The sequence below is a fragment of the Hemicordylus capensis genome, chromosome 2, assembly GCF_027244095.1.
Source record: "Hemicordylus capensis ecotype Gifberg chromosome 2, rHemCap1.1.pri, whole genome shotgun sequence".
NCBI classification, from domain to species: Eukaryota; Metazoa; Chordata; class Lepidosauria; order Squamata; family Cordylidae; genus Hemicordylus; species Hemicordylus capensis.
In genome coordinates, this window is record NC_069658.1 from 152,548,809 (window position 1) to 152,567,438 (window position 18,630).

The window sequence follows — 18,630 nt, forward strand, 5'->3', positions numbered from 1 at the left end:
TTGCTATCAGGTCTAAGTGATGTGTTCCTCTTCATTCCGTGTGTATGTTTGTACCTGGAGGTCCCTCAAGAACTGCCTGCTGCTCCATATGATTTGCACATTTCTGGTCCACAGGACTGGACCTTTCCCTGTCCACCCATTCGCTCTGGAGCAGAGACACCAGGGCAAAGCTTGGGCAGCACTTTATTCAGAAGGGACTCAGAATTTGTTTCTGCCTGTTATGTGCTATGTAGTGTGTTACTTTCAATGCCAATATGTTCTTATTCATTCCGTGTGTGTGTGTGTGTGTGTGTGTTCCCTTTTTAGGTTTTGTAATAAGCGGTGAACATTTCAGCAAAAAGGCAGAACAGCAGTCAGTGTTGCTAAAGCTGAGCTGCTTTGTTTTGCACTAATGATTAAAAAAGCATTGAGCCATGTTTTGTTTCCTGACATATGCAAAGTATATTGCCAATGCTGATTTAATATATACAAAAAATCCATTCCATTCACTACATGTTCTCTGTGCTGAGAACTTTAAAATGTACATCTTCTCACCTAGGTTGTGGACAAGCTGGCTATGGAGGCTCGCTTAATGAGGAGCTGCGAGGCCCCCTGCTACTTGCAGTGGGATGAAGAGCTGATCAGCCTAACCCGCAGGTGCATTTCAGATAAGCCAGCAGACATGGGTCTTAAGAATGTAGCTCCTAGACAGCAGCAGGCTGAGCAGAAATACAGGTCACCTGGTCCTAGGATTCCCAACTGTGGTGAGTTGCATTTTTCATTATCTTATATCTTAATCTATGGCCTCTTTTTGTCTTATTCTGTCTCTCTCTCTCTCCCCCTCCCTTGCAACCCCATTATTTAGTCAACAGGAATCATAGTAAAGGACTGGGGTTCTAATTCAAAAACATATATGAAAATATTAATGTACTGAGCTAACTTGCACATAACAATCCACAGGCTCCGGATCAGAACAGCTAATATAACATGATTTAGTGGTTCATCTGAAGTCTGCATTGTTTAAAATCAGCTGCTAAGTTCTAAACATCAGACCTAGTATGTGCTGCACATTGGATTTAGTTTCCAAATACATTTCCACCACTCTTAGAAACATTGGAAGCTGCCTTATACTGAGTCAGACCATTGGTCCATCTAGCTTAGTATTGTCTACACAGACTGGCAGCGGTTTCTTCAAGGCTGCTCAAAAGCCATAGTCTTTGACAAACAGGGTCCCATAAAATTCTGTTTTGGCCCCCATGATTTTTAACATCTCCATGTCCAAACAAAGCATCTCTGCCACTCCCCTGGGGGAGGTCCTTTGGGGACTTGATGTTGGATCAGAGGAACTGTGGAATGAAATCAAAGAAGTTGAAGGACAAATGTGAAAAGAGACTGCCAAAGACCAAGAAACAGAAGAAAGCAAAATGGATGTCAGAACAGACGGTGGAAATTGCCAAGAAGAGGAGAGAAGCCAAAGTCAAGAAAGATAAAGACCTCATTAATTAATTTAAAAGGGAATTTCAGAAAGCTGTTAGAAAAGACAAAGAACAGTACTACAGTGGCATTTGCAAAGACCTCGAGGAAGGAAATAGACATGGAAAAATAAGGCAAGTTTTCCAAAAGATCCCTGAACTCAGAGGGAGGTTCCAAATTCCAACCTTGTATTGGTATGTTAAGAAATGCCAAAGGACAGATAGTAACTGATTCAGAGAAGATCAAACAGAGTTGGAAGGAGTATACTGAAAATCTGTACAGCAGGGACACCAACATCCAAGATACTCTGGAACAGGGATTCTCAACGTTGGGTCCCCAGATGTTTTTGGACTCCATAATCTCCAGTCCCAGTGCCCTTTGGTTGGGGATTCTGGGAGCTGAAGTCCAAAAACATCTGGGGACCCAACGTTGAGAATCCCTGCTCTAGAAGATATTCCTATTTGCAAGAACCTCTAGTACAGGAATATGAAGTTAGATTAGCACTCCGGTCATTACCAAGTCAGAAGGCTACAGGAATTGATGGAATAGCTACAGAAATATGGCAGGTAACAGAGGAAGAATCAGTCAAGGCTCTAACCAAACTATGCCAGCAAATTTGGAGAATGACACAGTGGCCAACAGATTGGAAGAGGTCAATCTACAAACCCTTACCAAAGAAAGGAGACTTAACAGATTGCACAAATCATCGCACAATATCCTTAATTTCACATCTCGCAAAATAATGCTCAGGATCATTCAATGCAGATTAGAGCCTTATGTGGAAGGGAAATGCTGGATGTTCAAGCTGGTTTCAGAAAATACTGAGGAACAAGAGATATCTTTGCTGATGCATGCTAGATCATTGAGAAAGTCAAAGAACACCAGAAATAAGTCAACATGTGCTTTATTGACTACAGAAAAGCCTTTGATTGCATTGACCATGAAGTTGTAGAATATCCTAGGAAAATGGGTGTCCCAGAACACCTCATTGTTCTCATGAGAAACCTATCCACAGTACAGGAAGCCACAGTCCAGACGGAACATGGTGAAACAGACTGGTTCCAGATTGACAAAGGAGTAAGACAAGGCTGTATACTTTCTCCTTCGTAATGTAATGTGTAATGTAATTTTATTTACAGTCATTGACCAAACAGAGAGTAAAAACCAGTAAACATTAAAATATGTATATACATATATACAGTTTATGATTGGGGTGATATCCCATTATACCTTTTAAAAGCAATATAACTAAACTTATCTACAGGAATAGAAATTAAAGCATCTTTGTCTGAAAGCAGATGTTTTACAAGGTTAGCATCAGATTGATCTGCCAGTTTACATATTAGAGGAGCAATAAGGCCTTCCCTGGGATACAAATGGAGATTACAGTGGAGAAGGATATGTGCGACAGTTTCTGTATCTCCTGACCCACAACGGCAGTGTGATTCTTCTAAAGGCACACCTTGAAACCTCCCAGCTAGAAGTGCGGATGGAAAGGAATTAACCCTTACTCTTGTGAATATCCATCGAAACTTAGAGAAAGTCATTGTCGACAGATATTTTGCGGGGAAAAGATCCATTTTAGTTCTTATAGCTCTATCAAACTCTGGAAGCGCAGCCCAGTTTTCTTGGATCTCTATATCAACAAAGCGTTGTCTCACTACTCTTTTCGCGTTCACTAGACCCAATTCCAGCAGTTGGGCTGGGTCTAAGCCTAGAGAGGTGAGCTTCGTACTTACTGTAGTACACCATAATGGCTGGGGACTAACTGAAAGAAACTCAGGAATTAAACCAACTGGTCGCAGATGTATTTTCAACCAGAAATAAATAATCAAAAGCCAGGCCCGAGATTCAATTTTTATGAAACCAGTCTCTGTCCTTAAAGTCACATTTGCTGTACATTTTGGTGTACCAAATAAATTCCTCAAGAACCCTGATTGAGTTCTTTCCAAAGTGTCAAACCTTGAGTATGGACCTAGTTGTATGCCATACAATAATTGCGGAATGACCTTTGCGGTATAAAGCTTTAAGGCAGCTGGTATGTAGCCTGCACCCTGAGTTCTGAAAAATCTTAAGATTGCTGCTGTGCTGCGTTTTGCCGAATCTGTGAGCATACTAATATGTGCTGATTTCCCAGCATTATATTGAAAAATTACCCCCAGGTATTTTAATTGATTTAATTGTTCGGACAATGGTTTTCCCCGTGACACTCTGGATGCGAAAGCTGGACTTTGAAGAAGCAAGCTAGAAAAAGCACTGAAGCTTTTGAACTTTGGTGTTGGAGAAGATACCATGGACAGCCAGGAAAACAAACCAATGGATCCTAGAACGAATCAATCCAGAATTTTCATTCAAGGCACAAATGACCAGGCTCAAACTATCATACTTTGGACACATTATGCAAAGTCCAGATCCCTTGAGAAGTCCATAATGCTGGGAACGGTTGAAGGAAAGAGAAGAAGAGGATGACCAGCAGCAAGGTGGATGGACTCGATTACGACAACAATGAATGCACCACTGAGAGACCTTAAAGGCCATGTTGAAGATAGATCATCCTGGAGAGAATCTATATGTGGTTACTAAGAGTCGACATCAACTTGACAGCACTTAATCAATCAATCAATCAATCAAATCAATCATCTCCAACAATTTCCCTGCTAGATAGAAGCAGCCAAGTAGGGCTAGATAGAAGCAGCTAAGTCAGGCAAGGATCCAGCGAAGAAGTGGTAGGCCGCACTGCCCCAAGCAGCTAGTCCATGTCCTCCGGCATCACATATGGAAACTGATCCAATCTAATACTGCAAGGAGGATTGCTGGCCACCACCTTAACAGATTCCACAGAAACAGTGGAGTCGAAGTCGCCTGAATAAAGTATAATGTAAACCTAGATAGTAGATTTTAAAATTAATGTGCTTGCAGAAGAGACAGGAATCCAAATACCACTATTTGCGCAAAGACATACAAAATTAAATTATTGCAATTTTGGGCAAGACCATCACTGAAAAGATCTTGTAAGCAATCTAGAAAGCAAAGTACTATTTTATAATATTGGACTGCATTCCAGACATCAGTCACATTGAGCAGATGATGGTTATGATTCATTTTGTTTCCTGCAAAGAAGGCACTGTGGACATAGAAGAACATTCCCTAGGTTTCCTGGAAGTGCATTATGCAACTGGAGAGGGTTTGTGTGACACTCTTGTCAATCAACTGCATCCCTGGAATCTTAATATTGGTGGTATGAGGGACCAAGGCTACGACAACGGAGCCCACATGAAAGGGAAAAGGAATGGGCTGCAGAGGTGGATTTTAAAAATGAACCCTCAAAGTAAAATCAAGCAAGAAACAAAACACAGAATTAATGTGTGCCACTACTCAAAGAAAGTTGCTCTCTGAAGCCAGCCCCTTCCAAATAAGTGCAAGCAAAAATGCAGCATGAATGTGTGCTACTCAAAAAGAAATGTCCCTGAGGGAACCATCTTTACTTATTTCTCACTTTTCTATGTATTTCAACACTTTTCTTGTGTTGAAAAGCAGTATACAAATAGCTAAAACAGAAGCAAGTAGACTTCCTCCCTTCAAAACTCTTATTTTTAGGTCCAGGCTACAAAGTTACCTAGATGCACCTCTGGGGAAGCATATGTGTTCACTTATATATGCTCATGCTCAGTTTTAATAGAGAATAAAGATCAGCGTGCCAAAGGTTTCACAGAAAAGCTAGGTGCTCCTCGGAATATCCCAGGAAATGTGTGGCTGAAGCCATTTGAGCACACATTGCCTGCATTCCAAGCAGGGTCAGCTCTTCCGATGAAGCAAGAGATGTGTTGCATCAGGCACAGCTTGCTGGAAGGCGCAGAGCGCCACCCACTGGGCTGGGAAGGTGCCGCTGCCGATGGAACTTGAGCAAAAGCAACAAAAGTCTCAGAGTGTGCTGTGCCCTCAGCCTGAGCCCCGACCCCCTCCTGTGTGTCCCGGGGTGGGGGGCTCCTGCCTGTCTCTTTCAGGGCATGGAATCTGCATACAAGTGGTTTGCAATTTGCAAAGACAGACTAGCTGAGGTGGGGGGTGGACTCAGCTTCCCTTTGTTCTGCTCAGTCTGAGTCAACAAGTCATCAAGTCAAAACAAAGGGACTCTCTTTGTTTTGCAAAGGCACTCAAACAAACCTGACCAGAGCCAAGTCTAAAGAGGCTCTCCAACTCCCTTTGCTTGCTCTCTGGGCTAGACTCTCTGTTCATGCACATAGTCACTCCTCAGCTCATGGGTGAGGCTCTTCAGATCAGAGTGAGGAGAAAGGAGACATGGGGAGCAAGACCACAGGCACAGTCTCATTTCAAAGAGGAAGCATCCTTTAGCATTCCTATTTCAAAAACAGTAAGCAAAAATGGAGGGGTGCAAATGGGGGATGTTTTGTGAAATGGGGAGATACCGGGCATGGAATCACTCTGTGTCTGTGATTCTGGAGATGGCAGAGTACTGAATGCAAAAAATGCAGTGCCTGTAGAATCCAGGGCAAAAATGCAAAAATGCAGTATGTTTTAGTTGCTTAATGCAGTATAATGTTCAATTTAATTTTCAGCATGATTATTTTGAGTAAATTGAGTAGAATCTACAGGCATAGGTAGGGACTATTTTTTAAAGGGTGAAAATAAGGAGCAAGGACTACTTGAGTGTTTTGCCTGCTTAATCATGAATGTATGCACAAAATTGAGATTAATTGGCACAAAGGAAAAAGCCTGTGTGTGATCTTGTGTAAGTTTCAATGATGAGATAGAGGGGAGTAAGAAGGATTTTGTGAAGGTGGTTGTTCATGCTGGCCAGTGAATTGCTGTGAAATGAATACCTTACTTATATGTTACACCTTAGTTTAAAGAATATACATACGGATCTCTCTCTCTCTCACACACACACACACACTCCTCATTCTGTTCTGGACATGTAAAGGTAAAGTGTGCTATTGAGTTGGTGTCTACTCCTGGTGACCACAGAGCCATGTGGTTGTCTTAGGTAGAATACAGGAGGGGTTTACCATTGCCATCTCCTGCGCTGTATGAGATGATGCCTTTCTCCATCTTCCATGTAGCATATGTATCAATGTGGTGTAGTGGTTAGAGTGCCGGACTAGGACTGGGGAGACCCGGGTTCAAATCCCCTTTCAGCCATGAAACTAGCTGGGTGACTCTGGGCAGGTCACTTCTCTCTCATCCTAACCTACTTCACAGGGTTGTTGTGAAAGAGAAACTTAAAACCGCTCTTGGCTCCTTGGAGGAAGAGCGGGATATCAATGTAATAATAATCTGTAAGGGACAGAGGAGCCATGAGATTTCATAACCCCATGAGAAATGAACCTGTTCTTCTTTATGCCATAAATAATATAGCTTGAGGGGCAGATACTTTTCTCTTCTCAGCTATCCTGGTGACCTTACTTCTTGTAAAGTCAGAGCCAGAGGTGGGGGGCTGGAGGTGAGATATAATGTTTTTGTGTGCCACACTGTGCATGGCGCATTATTTGCATGTAGGAAGATAGGAAGATAGGAAGCTGCCATATACTGAGTCAGACCATTGGTCTATCTAGCTCAGTATCGTCTTCACAGACTGGCAGCAGCTTCTCCAAGGTTGCAGGCAGGAATCTCTCTCAGCCCTATCTTTGGAGAAGCCAGGGAGGGAACTTGAAACCTTCTGCTTTTCCCAGAGCAGCTTCATCCCCTGAGGGGAATCTCTTCCAGTGCTCACACATCAAGTGTCCCATTCATATGCAACCAGGGCGGAGCTCGCTTAGCTAAGGGGACAAGTCATGCTTGCCAGCACAAGACCAGCTCTCCTTCTGTTGTATCAGTTTGAATCTGTAACTGACATTTCCATCAGTTCCCCCTAATGGTCCTTTCAAGTGGCAATCACAGAAGCTGATGACAAAGGTGTGCTATCCCTTTAAATGCCACAGGCCTTGGAAGGTTCTAAGCCAGGCCTGCCTGCTGACAACTGGGATGGATTCTTCAGCCTTGAATTTTTCAAACAGGCTTGGCTGCTGTTCCCTGATGGCTTGCTTGAATTCTTGCAGTCCTCAATATGGTTTCTCTCTATTTTATTTTATTTTATTTATTTATTTGTCAGATTTATATACCACCCTTCCAAAATGGCTCAGGGCGGTTCACAACATGATAAACAATTAAAACAAATGAACAATGAAAATCATATTCTTAAAACTGGGTAGCCATTCCCCAGGTCATCAGTATCTAGCCAGCAATGACTCTCTTCCCTGGTAAACTGACTTCCTGACAGGGAACAGGCACCTGAGCTCTCTGCCTGCCCTTCCTCCTTCAGCTCTGACTCCATCTTCAGCCTTCTTCCTAAGACTTCCGTCCCATGCAGTATCTTCCACCCAATCTGCCTGAAACCCCCATCACAGGCCCTTAAATGTGTCTGCGTGTGTGTGTGAGAAAGAGAGTGGTGTGCACACACTGCCTTGATAGTGCTGCCCAGAAGAAAACTCTTTCTGCTCACTGATGGTAAGAATTAGAGGGAACTCTGGTGGGAGGGCAGCATCTCATAGAAACTGGTGGGGAGAGAGAAAATAAAACAGTGCTATTGTAGGACTGAAGGGAAGATTATCAAGTGACTTATAGAGTGAATTAAGATGCCATCCACTTCAGTTTCTAACTATCCTGCAGGAACTGGGCTACATAGGAACACATCTATCCAAACTATTTCATTAGCATAGAATTGTGCTTTCTTAATAGTTACAAGTGAGACTTCATTGGAAGTATTAATAGTAACCTATAAGTAACAGAGCCAGCGTGGTGTAGTGGTTAGAGTGCTGGACTAGGACCGGGGAGAGCCGAGTTCAAATCCCCATTCAGCCATGATACTAGCTGGGTGACTCTGGGCCAGTCACTTCTCTCTCAGTCTAACCTACTTCACAGGGTTGTTGTGAAAGAGAAACACAAGTGTGTAGTACACCGCTGTGGGCTCCTTGGAGGAAGAGCGGGATATAAAATGTGGGGTGTGCAGAGGCCCTGGACTTTGAGTGGGGGGGGCATTTTAAAATCTTGTCTCTGGGCCCATTCCAACCTTGCTACGCCCCTGGCAATAGCAATAGGAATAGCACTTACATTTATATACCGCTCTATAGCTGGAAGCTCTCTAAGCGGTTTACAATGATTTAGCATATTGTCCCCCAACATACTGGGTACTCATTTTACCGACCTCGGAAGGATGGAAGGCTGAGTCCACCTTGAGCCCCTGGTCAGGATCGAACTTGTAACCTTCTGGTGACAGGGCGGCAGTTTTACCACTGCGCCTCCAGGGGCTCATGGATAGGATGTTTTAGGAGAGAGCTCCTGCAGTTAAGCCTTTGCTTCAGTTTGTTTCATTTCTTCTCCTTCATGACCAGCCTCTGGCTATGGAGGGAAACAGGAGTCACCACTCTTTGGGTCTGGGCCTGCCTGGTGGTTTCCCTCCCCCTCCCCCCCTTCCTCTCCGCTTGGCCCTGCAAGGGTGGGGAAGGGAGCTGCCTCTCTTTGGAGCCAGCAAACAAACAAACCATCAGATAAGATTTCCTGCTCAAGTTAATCCTTGTAGCTTGCATTCGGCTTGATTGGCTGCTTACTAAAGTATTTGCATTTGTTTGGAGGGGTCCTGGTCAGCGCGGAGTTCCTCTCAGAGGAACCCTTTCAGGGCTCAGCGTTCGAGGCTCAGGCCTCTCAGCTGCGCACGTGTTTTCTCCGCTCTTGCTGTTGCCGCGCCTTAGTCCAGCAGGACTGGTTCAGATTCCCCCTGCAGCCTCAGGCTCAGACAATGGGGACGGGGACCTTGGGGCGGCACTTAGCCAAAACCCCCAAGAGGTCCAGGCGCAGCGGACGCCAAGAAATAGAGGCGCCAGCCTGAGTGAGTCCTTCCAAGGTACTTTTAAGGGAGCGCCTGTTGATTCAGGTGGCCAGCTGGAAATCAAAAGCGAAAGCAACCCAATGGCGCCAAGTGGAAGGCTGGATCCAACAAGCGCCTTCGCTTTGAGGGAGACGACCAGAGCCCGGTGGGCACTATCCTGGCGTCTCATCCTCCGCCCATTGGGGCCTCAGCGTTTGAGGGGGAACCGGCTGGTCCGCACCCTCACCGGTCACCGCTGTAAGTAAAGACTTTTTCTCTCCCGGGATTCTCAATGGCTGCGTGATTTTTTTCGGAGCAGTGGGAGGAAAGTGGTCTTGTGGCAGCAGGCATGAATTTTTTCCCCTTTGCTAAGCAGGGTCCACCCTGGTTTGCATTTGAATGAGAGACTGAATGCTGTAGATATAAAAGTTTTCCATTGAGCCACCGACAGCCTCGCTTGCTACTCCCCTGGCATGGCCCTTACCAGTTCTACGGGGTCTCACCCCTTACATGCAGGGACACGTGTCTAGCTCAGTATTGTCTGCACAGACTGGCAGCGGCTTCTCCTAGGTTGGGAGAAGGTTGGGGTCCGCCCTGGTTGCATGTGAATGGGAGAATAGCACTGTAAGATCTTCCCCTTTGGGGATGGAGCCGCTCTGGGAAGAGCAGAAGGTTCCAGGTTCCCTCCCTGGCTTCTCCAAGATAGGGCTGAGAGAGATTCCTGCCTGCAACCTTGCAGAAGTCACTGCCAGTCTGTGTAGACAATACTGAGCTAGATGGACCAATGGTCTGACTCCGTATATGGCAGCTTCCTATGTTCCTATGACATCAGAATGTATTAGCTCCAGAGGACGCTGTGACTCTGTCTGTGTCTGGCATGCAGAAAAGCTGGGTCTCACCCCTTTATTAATAGCAATTAAGTAAGCAACACTTTATTAAGTAAGCAACACTGGCACCTTGTGGCAGCTTCTCTGCATGACTCCACTTTAAAATCCTTAATAAGTCCCTTTCCCCCAAGCTCATTGATCACATGTATTTGCCTATGTGCTAGTCTTTCAGGCCATATGGTAGAACACTTCTTGAGTTTTCAAGAGTCTGCAAGCCTGGCCTGTTCAGTTACACAGTCCAATCGAAAAAGCACATCTTTACGCATATCGGCTGTCATATTGAAATCATCATCTTTGGTGATGGAGTGTCTGAGGGGGTTGGGGGTGGGAGGCACTGCTTTGCAGTGGTTCCGCTCCTACCTCTCGGGCAGATTCCACACGGGGTCCCTGGGAGACTGTTGCTCTTTCCAATCTGAACTTTCATATGGTGTTCCTCAGGGCTCCATATTGTCTCCAAAGTACTTTAACACCTACATGAAACCACTGGGAGAGATCCTCCGGAGATTTGGTGCAAGGTGTTATCAGTATGCTGAATGAAAACTCTCTCTTACAGACTGTCTTATGAAAAGACACTTGTTCTTATTACACACCTTTTCCTTTTTATCTAATCCTAAATCCTTGTTATTGAAGTGTGCTACTCTTCATGTTGGGTCTGTGACACACCTTTGGAGGCCTAGGACTGCTCAGCCTTTTGCGGGAGTGCCTACTTCTAGTGTGCAGTCCACACCCAGCAGCAGTGTCATCTCCACTTCCTGGTCCAGCAGCATGGTGTCCCTGGCAGCACCAAGGAAACCGGCACACCAGTGTTAGTTGCAAGTGAAAAGTGACTGCTGGCTAGGGCACTGGCCTTCACTTCATCTTGTGGCAGCATACTCCAAAAACCCATCCCAAACATGGTGCACGATGTGAAGAGAGGGTGCACCTCTGTCATACCCTCCATTCTTTTCTTCTTTCTAAATGAAAAGGTCCCTGTTGCCTCCACCTTTTCCCTTCCAGGAAGGAGCTACACCCCTGAGCTCTTTCGTGGTCCTTTTCTATGCCTTTCCCAGCTCTAACATAAGCTTGGTGAGTTGGGTTGAGCAGAACTGCACACAGTGTTCCAAAGGTCTCTGCACCAATGCATTTGGGCAGCTTTCTTTACTTAATTCCTCAGCCAGAAAGAAGACGGCGCAATACCTGGAAACCTAGTGGGCTACCTGTATTGCTGCCCCAGCTGTTCTGCATACCTTCCATTGGCCCCCTCTCCTCCAAATGTCTGCCTAAGGGTCTCTTTCTCACCTTCTCCCTGCTCTCTTCTAGGCTGCGAAGGGTCTGCCAGTGCTGCAGGCAGCTCTTTCAGACCTCCCCCACACGTGACTCCAAGGGGAAGCCCCCCAGACGGAGGTTCTTCAAGAGGAGGAACCATGTTGAGCCAACTTCGGCTCCTCCTCCAACTGCAGAAGGGGGCTTCCAAACGTAGTCGGGAGTCACAATTGGTGAGGAGGTGCCCTAGGCTCCGGGGGAATGGTTGGGACTGGGGGTGACTGTTTTGGGAGGGTGGGACAGCTAGTGCTTAGCAAACTGGCAGATTTGTGGGCCTTAATTTAAAATTTGTGGGCCTGAATTTCTTCTTCCCTTCCAGCCTTGAGCACTGCATGGCAAAAAAAGGAAAGAGCTAAGGTAGGGTATCATTGAGTAGAGGGCCTTCCTCCACATAGCCCAGGTCATTTCTGTGAGAGGCATTTGCTCTGCTCTGCTCTGATCCTTTCCCCAGTTCTGCAATCTCCCTGAGAAGTAGCAGAATAATCCATGAGGGGGTGGGGTCCCCAGAAAGGGCTTGAGAGCAACCCACGAAGTAAGGGTGTCTGGTCCATTTCCAGGAAGCCACAGAGAAGTCCTTCCATCACTAACAGCTCAATGCTTCTAATTTTCAAATCATCCTCTGGTGGACCTCCGTCCTTAATTCCGTTTCACAGCAAGTGAAAGTCACAGAGTCCAGGGGCCAGGAGGACTTATTACAGTTTAGCAAGCCTCATATTGTTGAAGCCATTTTGGTGAGTGAGATGCAGCAGAGAATGGAAGAGAATGACCAAGCGCAGGCTCAGTCCAAACCTGACTGCCAAGACTGTGTGTTTGGGGCATCATCTTGATTGTTTGTTTGTTTGTTCTATTTATTATTTCTCTATATAAGCAAATTTGGAAACCTTTGTTGAAAGACAGTGTGAAAATATTGTTGTTGTTGTAACCATAGTTCTTCGAGTGGTCTTCTGTGCATTCACACTCCCGCCCTACCTCCCCACAGCAGCTGGTCTCTTTAGTTGAGCGACGGTCTCCTTGACTGAGGTAGTGTGGGGTTCAACCTACCGAGGGAGTGGGTCTTCCTGCTCTTTTTTCCTTTTTGGGGGGTGAAGCTTTGGAAGGTTCCAGAACGTGGCTCTGCACAGGCGCATAACCCAAGTGTGAACGCACAGAAGACCACTTGAAGAACTACGGTTACTGGTAGGAAACCTGCCCTTTCTTTGATGCCCCTTTTCATTCCTCATTTCATTCCGCATTTCATTCCAGCCCCTTTTCATTCCTCATTTGTGTGTTTGTGCGTGTGTGCATTTCTTTTAGGTGGCAAATCTGAGCTGAGTAAGGTAAGCAGTGGCAGAGGTGCTTTTACTCCTGGATTTGGGGGATGCAGCCCCTGGCGTCCATACTCCTTGGGGGCTCCCAAATAATCTTTAGTCAGTCCTGGGTGGTGTGGTTTGTGCCCTCAAGAATGTATGTGTTAAAAAATGTTTAATTTGCCATGTGGGGTGTGGGCTCCAAAGTCCTTTAGGTCCAGGCTCCAAAATTACTTAGGTGCACCTCTGAGCAGAGGTGATCTTGCCAGCAGCTCTTTCTCTTGGGGGGTTGTAATTTTTATCCCCCAATTAATTAGCAGAGCACTAAAGAAGCTACCCATTCCAGTTACAGAGTAGTTGCAGAGTTTAGTTGTTGCAGCTATTTAGAGAAGACACATGGAGATTCTTGTAGAATAAATACAAAGTATTTATTGGTGAAGTATACTTTGGTTAGGAAAGACCTAACCCTAATTTATAAAAGAACATAATGAATAGGTGGGGGAGAGAGAGAGATGTTTCCATCTGCTCTCTTAGAGGAAAGGAAGGGATTCTTTCTGACTCTCAACAGGAAATACCTGAAGAGTCCTATCAGGGGTTATAGAGTAGAGACCGATAGAACAGTTAGGGAGACCCTTACTCACTATCTCTACCCCCAATGCCCCTAGTGGTCATAAGGCTAGTTGGTGCAAAAAGTTGATGCACTGGTAGTCCATCTCCAACACTTTCCCGGGCTATGCAATGTAGTCCTCTACATTCCTCATTTGTGTGTTTGTTTGTTTTAGTTGGCAAATCTCAGCTGCGTAAGGTAAGCAGAGGCAATTTTGCCATCCTGTCTTTCTAGTGCTAATCAATGTGTTCCTTTACATTCCTTGTGTGTGTGTTTGTGTGTGTTTGTTTTTAGGTGGAGAATCCCAGCTGGTTAAGGTAAGCCGAGGCAATTGCCATCAGGTCTTAGCAGTGCTATGCAGTGTGTTCCTTTTCATTGGGGGTGTTGTTGGGCCTCGTGGGGTGCAAGGTCTCCATCTTATTGATTCTACCCCTGTTTAGGGGTGCCAGTCGGTCTGGCCTCATAACTCCTGAGGTCTTGGCAATGTCCTAGGCTAATGCCTCCACAGGCGTTCCTTTTCCTCTGTCACCTGCTGGAGACTTGACTTCCCAGAGCTGTCTGCCTCTTGACAGCTCTCAGCTGTCTGCCCCTCATCACAGGCCAGGCCATTTTATAAAACCCTGAAATCTCACAGCAACTCTCATGAGACCTGGCGATCTCACTATTGATCACACGAGAGTTTGGAGTGTGATCTTGCAATATGCTAACAACGTCCCATGAGACCACATCAGTGTCGGGTGACACTAGGTCACCCAACCACGGGAGCCAGTAGGGCCTGCCGATCTCAGCAGGTGGGGGTTGGGACACGTCTGAGGGCGCAGCATTCCTGCCCTGGTTGGGATCGTTCCCACCGTAACCCTCTGGACATGGGAGGTGAGGCCTAGAGATGTTGGGACCCTGACAGGTGTGTACGAATGGTTCAATAGCAAACTGGTCTGCTGCGAACCAGGCTGGTTCGATGGTTTGATCGTGAACCAGACAGGCCTTCAGGAAAGGTGGTCCAGTCCAAGATCAAGCCAAATCAGCCCTGACCAGGAGGACATGGCTCCCATTTGGCCGTCCTCTGTGAGAAGTGGCTACATGCATGGGATGGCCAATGGGGTCAGTGTGGTGATGCCGCTACTTATGCGCCACACATGCTTCCTTCCTCCAACTTTGCAGGCTTTGCGGCTCCCGCCCACCCTCCCTAGTTCAGTGAGAGATTAGCTGGTCGCTTATGGGCCGAGTAGGAATTTTTGGTCTTCACCTGATTGGCTTTGTGTGGAGATTTTTTCGCCTACTCCTCACTGACTGTGTTTTAAAGGGAATAACCCCCCTTTTAGGGGTGGGAGTCTGGTTGCAGGTTAAGTGGTCACTTTGGCAGGTGAGTGTGGGCTTTGGAGGTTAAGACCTCGATTGGTGCTCAGCCATAGGTACCTTTCAGGTAGAGATGGTTTCATGTAACAATCTTTCAGGGTTTTGTGGCCCAGGGGTGTCTGAGGTGGCCAGAGCCTAAGGGGTATACTCATTGGTCAAATGGGCCGTAAGCCAGAATTTGGCTTTTAAAAAGCCAAATCTTGTCACCTAGCGAATGAACTACTTTTAGGGCACTGTTTAGCTGATCCACTCAGAGCTTCGGGGCTGGAGGGGTAGTGACCAGTGTTTCCTCTAACAGGGATTCCCAGATGTTGACTACAACTCCCAGAATCCAAAGCTACAATGGATTTTGCCTGGGGATTATAGGAGTTGTAGTCCACAACATCTGGGGATCCATGTTGGAGGGAACAGTGGTGGTGACCCTGGTGGCTACCTCCTTGACACAGTAAACTGTGTGGCTTGGTGGGGCTATGCTGAGGTTTCATATGGCATCTGCCAAGCCTGGCTGCTTTGCCCAACAGTGAGAGGAGCTCAACCCTCGCTAGGAGGCTGTGCCTACCCAAAAAGGGGATTGGAGTTGCCCACACTCTAGTTTAGGGAGGTTATAGTTATATCTGTTGCAGATCTCTGCATAGTTTATAGTTAATAAAGTGGCCCTAGTTTTCATCCATACACGTGTGTCCTGTCTTCCTTTGGGGATCTGGGGGCAAAGACTTAATGGCTTGGCAATGCTGTCCATCTAATAGCAGACTATCAAAGAAATTCTGGACTTCAGTCATAGAACCATCAAATTGCTTGTAAAACAGAAAAAGTGTCAGGCCAATTTTCTTTACAAACAATGATAAGAAAAGGCACTTCTCCAAACAACGGAATGGAGGATATTCCGGTCAGAAAAAAAGAGGCAGCAGAACAGGCATTGTTGCCGGAGCTGAGCTACTTTATTTTGCACTCATTGCAATCAAAACCACCTTTTATTTCTTTGAGAAGAAGAAGAAGAAGAAGAAGAAGAAGAAGAAGAAGAAGAAGAAGAAGAAGAAGAAGAAGAAGAAGAAGAAGAAGAAGAAGAAGAAGTTGTTGTTCTATAGCAAATGTTAATTTATTAAATAAATAATTACATTTGCCACATGCTGCCTTGGCTTAGTATTTGAAAATATGCATTTTTCTTCTCACCTAGGTTGTTCCTTAGTGCAGAGAAGCAGGTTGTGGAGATATCTTGCTATTGGCAGTTGGATGCAGAGGCGCTCTTACCCCCCGACCTTGGGGAAAATGTCAGGGGGGCCTTCTGCCACCACCCCGTGCCCACCCTGTTACAGACCAGGCCTGATCTATATACCAAACATGCTCATTAGCCAGTATACAAAACAGGTCTGGACCATAATGTCACCAACGTGACCTTGTTCTTTTATATTGATGACCACGTATGATCTGAATTGCAAAGAAGGAAGGAGATCAAACTAGTCCTCAAAGAGGTTCAATGGGCTTTATTGAACATAAAAGGCTTAACAACAACCTAGCAAAGCAGAATTGCTAACAGTATTAAAACAGAACATCTAGCCAGTACCAATATTTTCCACCCAGTGTGCCTCAATGACATATGTGTGTGCAATTAAATCTTCCTAGAGCCTCTTACAGTTTAGATATAGGCGGAAAAGGGGGGGGGGAGGAAGGAAAGCTGAGGGCTGGTAAGGTTTTTGGGGGATCAGAAATTAGTAAGGGGACAAGGGGAAGGGAGCAGGAGAAGGGGAAGGGATGAAGGAATTCCAGGCTTGTAGGAGCAGCATATTTACCAGGCTGGAGAATGGTGGATCTTTCAGCTGAAGAGGAGAGACTGTAGCTGGGAACAGCAACAGAGCGATGGTCTGGCTTCTGGTGGTCAAGCAGACAGTTTGCTCAGAGCGAGGCAGAGAGTGAAGGTGCCATGGCTGGGGAAAAGTCTTGACTTCTCACTGCCCAGTAGAAGTCACAGGCAGTTCCTGTCCATGAGCAGAGTTCCTGAGCAAATCTTGCTGTAGGCACAAGATAGCTAGCGTGTGAGCAGAATGCCCGTAGGCACAGAACTGCTAAACTGCCATGTCCAGAGACTCCTTCTTATAGTGGTTCCATCCTTTGATGTCCCTTTTTAGTCTTCTGGATCACAAAAGGCATTTATTCCTGCTATCCTTGGAATATTGTCTTTTAAATATCAAAATTAGCTCAGGATATTTGATCAGTCCAGAGAGATCTCACTCTCATCTCCTGTTAGCTGTTATCTTGAGGAGGGGAGAAAGTCCAAAAGCAAATCTGCATCCCAGATGTGCTAGCCTGGTCCCAGAAGGTGTTAAAAGTTAGCAATTAGTGAGAGGGAGTTAATTCTATTTGTGTGAGACATTATTTCTTGTATACCTCTATCTAGTGTGTATTTGCAACCAAAGAATATTCAAAGTAACATCAAAAGGGTAAGCATGAGTGAGGCAAGTTAATCAACACCTTTGACTTAAGGCAGAAGCATCCTGTTACTGGACACAGGTTAATTTCAGCAGTGTGAGACTGGTAATTAAGCCTGACCCATTGTCACAGTGAGTTTCCGCAAACCCTGATAAACAATGCTCCATTCCCCTGACTCTACAAATCATTGACCAGGCAGTCATGAGATTCACCTCCAGTTCAGACATTGAACTGAACTCTTAAAATAAATCAGACACAGGCCTATATTTCATCATGCTTCTGAGTTGGTACCTCTGGTTATGATGGGTTATGACCATTCACAACAACCCTGCCGCTGCCCGGCTGCGCTGAACCTCCAGTGTTTTTCATAATTTTTGCTGCCATGTGCGTGGCCGGGGGTGGGAGGTTGATCTAGCAGGCCTCCCCTCCGTGGCGGTGGGCGGAGCAGCCCTTGAGAACTGCGAGGCACTCCAGCGCACCTGCGCAGTGGGAGTAGATCATCACAAGCCCCTGGATGACAGGCCCAGCGGCTGCTCTGCCCATCGCCACCACCACCATGGAGGGATGCCTGCTTGGATCACCCCCACCCTCACCGGCCATGCACATGGTGGCTGCAAAAAGGTGGCAAAAAGGGCAAGGAGTGGTGCGGGGGCCAGGGCAGTGGCGTGTGCAGGCAGCGGCGCAGGAGGCCCCCTAGGTTTGCACTGAAAATGTCCAAGATAAAAAGAGAAGGGCTAAGAAGCATTAGGTGTACTTAAACAATGCCCAGCAACTAAATTCCAGCAAACAATTCCCAGCAAAACTGTCTAGAGATGTCTATATCAGGCAGTATAAAAATTAAATAAACCAATAAACCAATAATAGGTTTGATGTTGCTTTGCAGAAGAGCCGCTTTCTGTTGATTAGGGCAGGAAGAGAATTCCTGCTGTAATACTCTGACAAAGCAAAGGAGAGAGAGAGAGAGACAGAGGATGTTGACACACAGACCTCTAAGCAGGGCCGGCTCTAGGGGATCTGGCGCACAGATGCAACATTCTGTTGAGCGCCCTTAGTTATCGTGAAAAATAAAAATTCGAAATACAATTAGTCTGTATTCAAAATTTAATACACAAAGATTTCATGTAATTATGTGCATAACACTGTATCTAATATAATTAGGCATATAATATATATGGACTTTGAAGAAGCCAGATAGAAAAAGCATCGACACTTTTGAACTTTGGTGCTGGAGAAGACTTTGGAGGATACCATGGACAGCCAGGAAAACAAACAGATGGATCAGGTTGGGATCATGATACTAAGGATTCAACCTCAGCTGAAGGAAACTTAGTTGAGTCAATGTCAGGCTGCTCATTGTTAACGCTGATTTAATAGGCTGAGGCAGGCAGCTCCTCCCTCAAGAGCAGGGAAAGGGGAACCTGTTTCCCACTCCTTCCAGGGCGCAGCTCCTCCACA

The 18,630-nt window shown here is 45.9% G+C and overlaps 1 long non-coding RNA gene across 1 annotated transcript; it reads left to right on the top strand.

Annotated features, from left to right (window-relative positions):
- The first annotated feature begins 552 nt into the window (after positions 1-552).
- LOC128343252 (uncharacterized) lies at positions 553-15,423 on the top strand. The gene is made up of 2 exons (XR_008315412.1): positions 553-743; positions 13,690-15,423. It is a non-coding gene; the product is annotated as an uncharacterized LOC128343252 (long non-coding RNA).
- The last annotated feature ends 3,207 nt before the right edge of the window (positions 15,424-18,630 follow it).